This window comes from Pimephales promelas, chromosome 8 (genome assembly GCF_988280905.1).
Source record: "Pimephales promelas chromosome 8, fPimPro1.hap1.1, whole genome shotgun sequence".
NCBI lineage: Eukaryota > Metazoa > Chordata > Actinopteri > Cypriniformes > Leuciscidae > Pimephales > Pimephales promelas.
The window spans coordinates 27,980,032-27,987,013 of record NC_142776.1 but is presented as its reverse complement, the minus strand read 5'-3'; positions in this window follow the sequence as shown (position 1 = coordinate 27,987,013).

Genomic DNA, 6,982 nt, shown 5'->3' with positions numbered 1-6,982 from the left:
GAAAGGCAAATAACAGTGTTTAACATGTAGATATTTTTAAATAAAGTGTCCTAGTGCTGTGATCTCTGTTAGTGTGGGCACTCTGTTACCACAGGGTTCTGTTTTTCCAGGAGGAAACTGCTTCGCATGGCATGATTCCCTGTGGAGAACGCTTCCCCTCACCAACAAATATCAGATTCCTCATTTATATGCCAATTAATTAACAAATTAATACAGCACTGTGGAAAATAATTCCGGCGAAGACATCAGTGACTCCTGTTTGCTCACTCCTATCTGTTTTACTCCATAAACTAATTATAGATTCCGACCTTTTCGACTATTCTTTGCGGCTGAGGGCTAACGATAGATAATGCTTTTTAATTAATCACACATGCTAATTATGCTTCCCATGACATTTGCCACTATCCACTGCAGCTGAGAGAGACATATGGAGCATATGTTTTCAGAGGAGATTCTACTGTGCTTATCGGTGCATTATGAAATTCAGAAAAATACACCACGCCGAGATTGTTTTAATAGGTGTACTGGTATTTTGAAACGGCTTTCTGAAACCTATTTTGTTGTATGCTTGACGGTTTAAAATGTTAGAATTCAGTTTTGACCTGGCCATCTTTCTTGCTATTACAGTAGGTACAAGCTGAAACAGCATCATATTTATCAAAAAGATATTAGAGGCCCTGCAATACGTTGATGTATCATGATTAATACAATATGCCATATATATATATATATATATATATATATATATATATATATATATATATATATATGTTAATAATTAGTTAAATAATTCGTTTTTTGAAAGTTTGCAATAGGGACTCAAATAGCACACGTACATCTGTTAAAGATCAAAGGTCCCTTTGGTGAATGTTCAACGGTGGCGCCTCACACCCACAGCATCACACTCCCGCCGAAGCGGGCATGGCCTAACCTCTTTTCCAAAACGCAATAAACGGCATTTTTTTTTAATGAGTTTGTCGTGTCATCCTGCTGTGTACATGGCAAATCGCTATTTTTCCGTGTTTAAAATGTACTGCAAGATGCAGTTTCTTTCCAAACCGCGATAAGCGCCAAACCTATTTTTAACGCAATAAATCCTCGAATTCGGTGAGCGTTCTACGCAATCCAGCACGGCGGCACTCTGAACAGAGGTTTGTTTATGTTCATTCATTCCTCAAAATGAGTCCTAGTTTTCTAGTTGACTAGTAGTAGTTCATTGTGTGTGTGTGTGTGTGTGTGTGTGTGTGTTTGATAGACCCCCCAAAACAGCTTGGTCTGAATTGTATCAAGTAAACAGGAAAATATTGTGCAGGGAGGGAACCAAAACTCTGAGTATCAGACTATAATAAGATTCCTGTTCAAGCATGAAACCTATTAAACGGTTGGGAGGATTTGCTCTTATTCACAAAACCTAAGATTTAATTTTTATGTTGCACTCCATTTCTTGACTGAATGACATGAAATGTCCCCTTTGATAGATTAGACAGAGTCAGCTTGCTTAAAAGTCAATATCCTGTAACAGACCACACAGAACTGCTGTATACACTGTTATACTGTATATGCTGCAATAGTGTGCAATCCTGACTATGCAGCTTTATTGCATTAAAAGACAACTGAGCTGAAGTGATTTTTTGAATAATTTTTTTAACTTTCTTTTGTATCGAGATCTAACTTGGGTCATTTTCGTCCACATACCAGTGGAAAAAAACTGAATTATATATATATATATTTTTTATAATATCTCAATTGTTTCTTCCAGACAGCAATGCGATTAAATGGAGGACAATGGAGACTTTCGCTTATGATTCTTGTGTTTCAGATCTTTCTTCATGAGTTCTCCACAAGAATTATCATGAGATCTTACCACAATATCATAAACTCAAAAAGACTTTATTATTAACGGAAAAATTTTTCATAAAAAAAGAGATCAAATTATCTGAGCTATGCTATCCACATTCATTTTATAGCTTTGTATTAAACAGATTTTTTTTTCTATTTTAGGAGACATATTTGAGACAAAGCCGGTGCTTGAACTATGACCGATAAGTCTAAAATTTCTCCTGTACAATGAAAGAGCAATACAAGTGGTAATCTAATGCACCCCCCCCCCCCCCCAAAAAAAAAAAAGATCCAGTGAGCTTTCTCACCTATATTTCTATATAGTTCATGACCTTTAATCAGAATTAAAGCAGCCAGAGTTCTGGTAGACTTTAGCAAATGCCATAAAGCTTTTTAATTTGAGGAGTGATGAAAATATCAAACTTTAGAGGATATCCCATCTTTTTATTCCTATTTTTTTTGTCATGTTCAATGTTAACATAGAATATGTTCGCCCCAGAATAAAAATTGTCATTATTTGACCACAAGACAAGGACAAGGACAATAAAGCTCCCTAAAAGCACCATTCTAAGCCTTTTGAAGCTACACTCTTTTAAAAATTAAAGGTTCTATAAGCGATGCTGGGCCAAAAATTTTTTTGTCACATACATCAAACGTCTCCTCACTATCGGCTAGCTGCCTGTCCCCTAAACACACTGTAAAAAAACGCGGTCTCTGTAGACACCACAGGCTCCACAAACGGCAACAAAAACAATCACCCGGACCACGAAACCTAACAAACAGTGTTCCAGCCAATCACTGGCAAGAAGTATTTGAGGGTGGGTCTGGGGGGTTAGTGCGCGTGCACATGAAGGGTGTGTGTGTGAAGGAGAGCAGCGAAGCATCAGAGGGAAGTTTGAAAAATTACCGACACACGACCAAAGAGACGTCGTTCTGAGGAAAAAATTAAAAAGAAGAAGGAGTCGGATAAAGAATGTGCGAAGTTCCGAATTTACATCGGTAGCAAAGCTTTTGAACGATGGCGAGAACTCCGGCGGCAGAAGGGCTTCCAGTCCGACATTCAGGTTGCTCTGTTTTTGCTTGACAAGTGGGTAACGTTAAATTGTTTTTTTTCTTCTAAATTAACGCTTATGTTCGCCAAACCCACACAAGGATATAATTAGCTAGAACTATGCACGTTCACAATTATTTCAGGAAGCACGGAAGGGAGGGGGAGGAGATGAGATGCGGAGGAGGGAGGGTCTAGCTCCGATTTGTTTGAAAATATTCGAACGTCAACACCCAGGATCGCTTTGAGAACCTTTAAAGATCCCAAAAACGATTTTTCACAGCAGAATCAGTTTTGGTTCCCCTTAAAATATATGTTTTTCTTAGTGTGAAGAACATTTAAATCTAAAGAACCTTTCCAGTTAGGCTGCATAAACAAGGTCAGCCGGAAACAGGAACATTTCCTATAACACCTAATGTACTCGTTACACACTATATTAAGTTAAGATGAGGGAAGGCAGAAAAGATCAAGTTTAAGCTTATATTTAAGTAAAGACCGAGAGTAAATACAAAGCACAGACAACACCGTACAACCAACACAAGGTAATGAGAAACTTAAATACACAAAGATAATGAACTTAACAGCTAACAGGTGTGATTGTTAAATGAATATTCATGGTAACTAAGGACTGACAAACAAAGGTACACAGGAAATCAGTAATGGGAAATAAACTAAAAGTCTTTCAAAACTAAAGTAAAACACAAGTGAAAGAACGGATTGAAATGTTATCATTATTGGGATTGGAACAGCTTTGCATTTCTGGGTCACTCCTACATGGAGACCTGGAGCCTTGGTGGTACCTTTAAAATTAGAGTGGCCATGCACCAGTCTATTATACGGCCCCAGTCTATTGTAATGGATAAAACGTAAGGTAGACCGAGCAGTCATTTTTATAATGACTATGCCACATCTCAAACCTGAATGGACTGCATTTTTTTTTTAGTCACAAGAATGATTTCCAAAAAGAAGATCATTACAGAAAAAAAAAAAAAAAGAATCCATGACAGTGTCTGTTGCCCAATGCTGATCTGTTATTTTTGCTAAATATAAAATAATACACCTCAAAAGATCCAAATTAGGTAGGTGACGGGGGAGATCCGATTAAAAATCTATTAGGAGCCAACTCATGGGATTCATTAGAGGAGAACTTGTTCTGCTTACAAGTGCATTTTCGACTTTAATTATTAATATCTGCTAAAATGAAGTTAGCATCCCCTTTTCAAATTAGTTAGGGTAATAAATCACGTGCATACATGCCCTTTTATGCCCACAGTGTCATTATGGCGTCTGTATGGTGTGTGTTGTGCATGATGAGGTTCAAGCATATCTGTGTTGAGTGTATTGATTATCGTCACTATGTTGGTTCATACAATTGCCATAATAACAAATGTGCTGTAATTTGAGGAATGAATGATGGAGACTGACCTGACTTCGTCACGCAGTAAGTATCCCATCCACTGTATTTCACAGCAGAAGCTGAGAGGCTGGATTTTTATTGAAGTAATGGATGATCCCACAAAAAAAACAAGAAAATGAAAATGGACAAACCCACAACATTATAGAAACAACTAAAAGAAAAGGGTGACCGGAAAAATTGACCGGATTTCTCCTTTAAATAATACAAAGGGTAGGTGAAAAGTAAGTTTAACTTGGATTCAAGACTTTTTCACAGATGAGTCATGATTGCCAATTAGCAGAGAGTGTGTAATAAAACTAAAAGACGGTTGACAATTAGCACTTTGATACGTGATGTGATTTTAAGGCAACATGAGGCAACCGCTGGAGGTCTATAGAGGTCAAATTGACAGTTCTCCAATAGTGTCAGGAAAATTAAAACAATCATGAAACATACAGAAATATCAATCTAGAGCTTTCCTCGTCGCCGTGTCCTTCAAATGACTGATGTTAAGAACTTGTTCAGCTACATTGGCAAGATATGATCTCAGCACCACCACCACCACCGCTGATTAATACATATATTAAATTAAATGACACCAGTCACATGTGCCAGTAACATTAATCATGTTTATGATGCGTAGCCCTTTATGTTAAACTCGGCCTGATAGACAGAAACAGCGCAGATGGGCTTCTGGTAAACAGCACAATCGTCTGGTTTGGAATGTAAGATTGAGTTGGATGTTTTTATTGACTAAAATGTCCTGATTATTTTTATTTTGCTTTCCTTTCTTTTCTTTTTTACCAGTTCTTGCGGGTCTAATCTCAAAGTATATTCTATAACACTGTTCAAACCCAATAAAATAAGCTGGAGTTTGTATTCAGAGTTATTATTCCCCCATACTGCCTTTGCATTACTATTCAATTGGATGCATGATGGAGTGTCGTGCTCAGGTTTTGCAAACTTGACGCAAGCTTGTCCAATATGCCCTCTCAAAACACCTGATAAAGTCTGATGTAATTATTGTGATACACATACAGGGGTTGGACAATGAAACCGAAACGCTGGCCAATATAGTGTTGGAGATTTCACATCTATGCACGGCCTGTTGCCTTAACTTCAGTGATTTTACAATCTATCAGTAAGAACAGAGTAAAAGTTGAATTAAATAGCACAGCTGTATATAAAATATTGCAATCCACACAACAGAATGGGAGACATATAAGAGTTCAAAAGAGGAAAAATTTATGGTGCACGTCTCACCGGCTCATCTGTGACCAGGACAGCAAGTCTTTGTGGTGTATCAAGAGCTATGGTGTCCAGACACCTAACCACATCCGATAGGAGTAACTGTCGACACAAGAGGAAGTTGTCTGAAATCCAAAAAATCATAAAACCACTGCTACCAAACAAACTGGAGAATTAAATGTGCACTTTTACTCTCCTGTTCCCACCAAAACTTTGTCGAGTTTGTCGAGAGCTCCACAGAGTAAATATTCATGGTTATAGCCAAACCTTTGGTCATTCGTGCCAATGGCAAATGTCAGTTTCAATGATGACAACAGTAAATCTTGGGCTGTGGACAACTTGAAACAAGTATTGTTCTCTGATGAGTCCACCTTCACTGTCTTTCCCATATCCGTGATAGTTACGGTGTGGAGAAGCCCCAAAGAGGCTTAACACCCAGAGTGAAGCACGGGGGTTGGATCAGTGATGGTCTGAGTGCATCAATGTCAAGGACTACCGAACTATTCTGGAGGAACATTTGCACCTAATGGTTCAAACATTGCTTAGCAAGACGTGACAGAATGATTTGATGAACATGAAAGTGACGTTAAACATCTACCATGGCCTGCACAGTCAGCAGATCGAAATATTTTTGAGCCACTTTAGGGTATTTTTGAGGAGCAAGTTAATTCAAAGTCAAAACAATTTCCTTCACTAGCATCACACCTGCCTGTCCTGTTCTGGAAGAGAAATGGCTCAAAATCCCTCTGGCCAGTGGCCATTGTGGAGGACTCATTATTACACTCAACAAGGTTTCAAGGACACTATCTGTCATTCCCAAGACGAATTGATGCTGTATTGACCAAGGTTTTTAATGACATAAAAAATTGCTATAACTTTAAAATTTGAGTCAAAAGTCGCAATGAGCTGTTTGTGGAGAAAAGCGACTTTCTCAGTTTTCAATTTCATTCCTAAACCCAAACAAAAAGTGCCGTTAAGACGCTCTAAAAGTGACACGGCCGTCCTCTTTGTTACAGCACAAAAAAAGCCAAGAATGAACGTATGAAGGTTTGTTGAAAGATGAGTGTCCAACTAACTGGAACGTATTATCCCTTTCGTAATCATCCAATCAGTTTCCACATTGAAAAAACCCAATAAAGTTTGTGAACAAGTAATCGTCTGACGTACCTCAGGAAAGTCATTCAAATGTCCATACACTGCAAAAATTTGCTGCCTTCAATTTTTAAGTACAATCAACTTGGATGTTTGTCATTTAAACTTAAATGACTTTAAGAAATGAGTTTAATCTTGTGTAACATGAAAAAGCTTATTTTGCAATGTAAAAACATATGTTGTTATAACTAGAAAAATTAACCCTAGAGAAGAGCATTTCGCTAAAACCGTAAACATATTGTTTAAATATGTACACTAGTATATTTAAAAAAGAGCATTATAGTTTGCTTATTAATTCA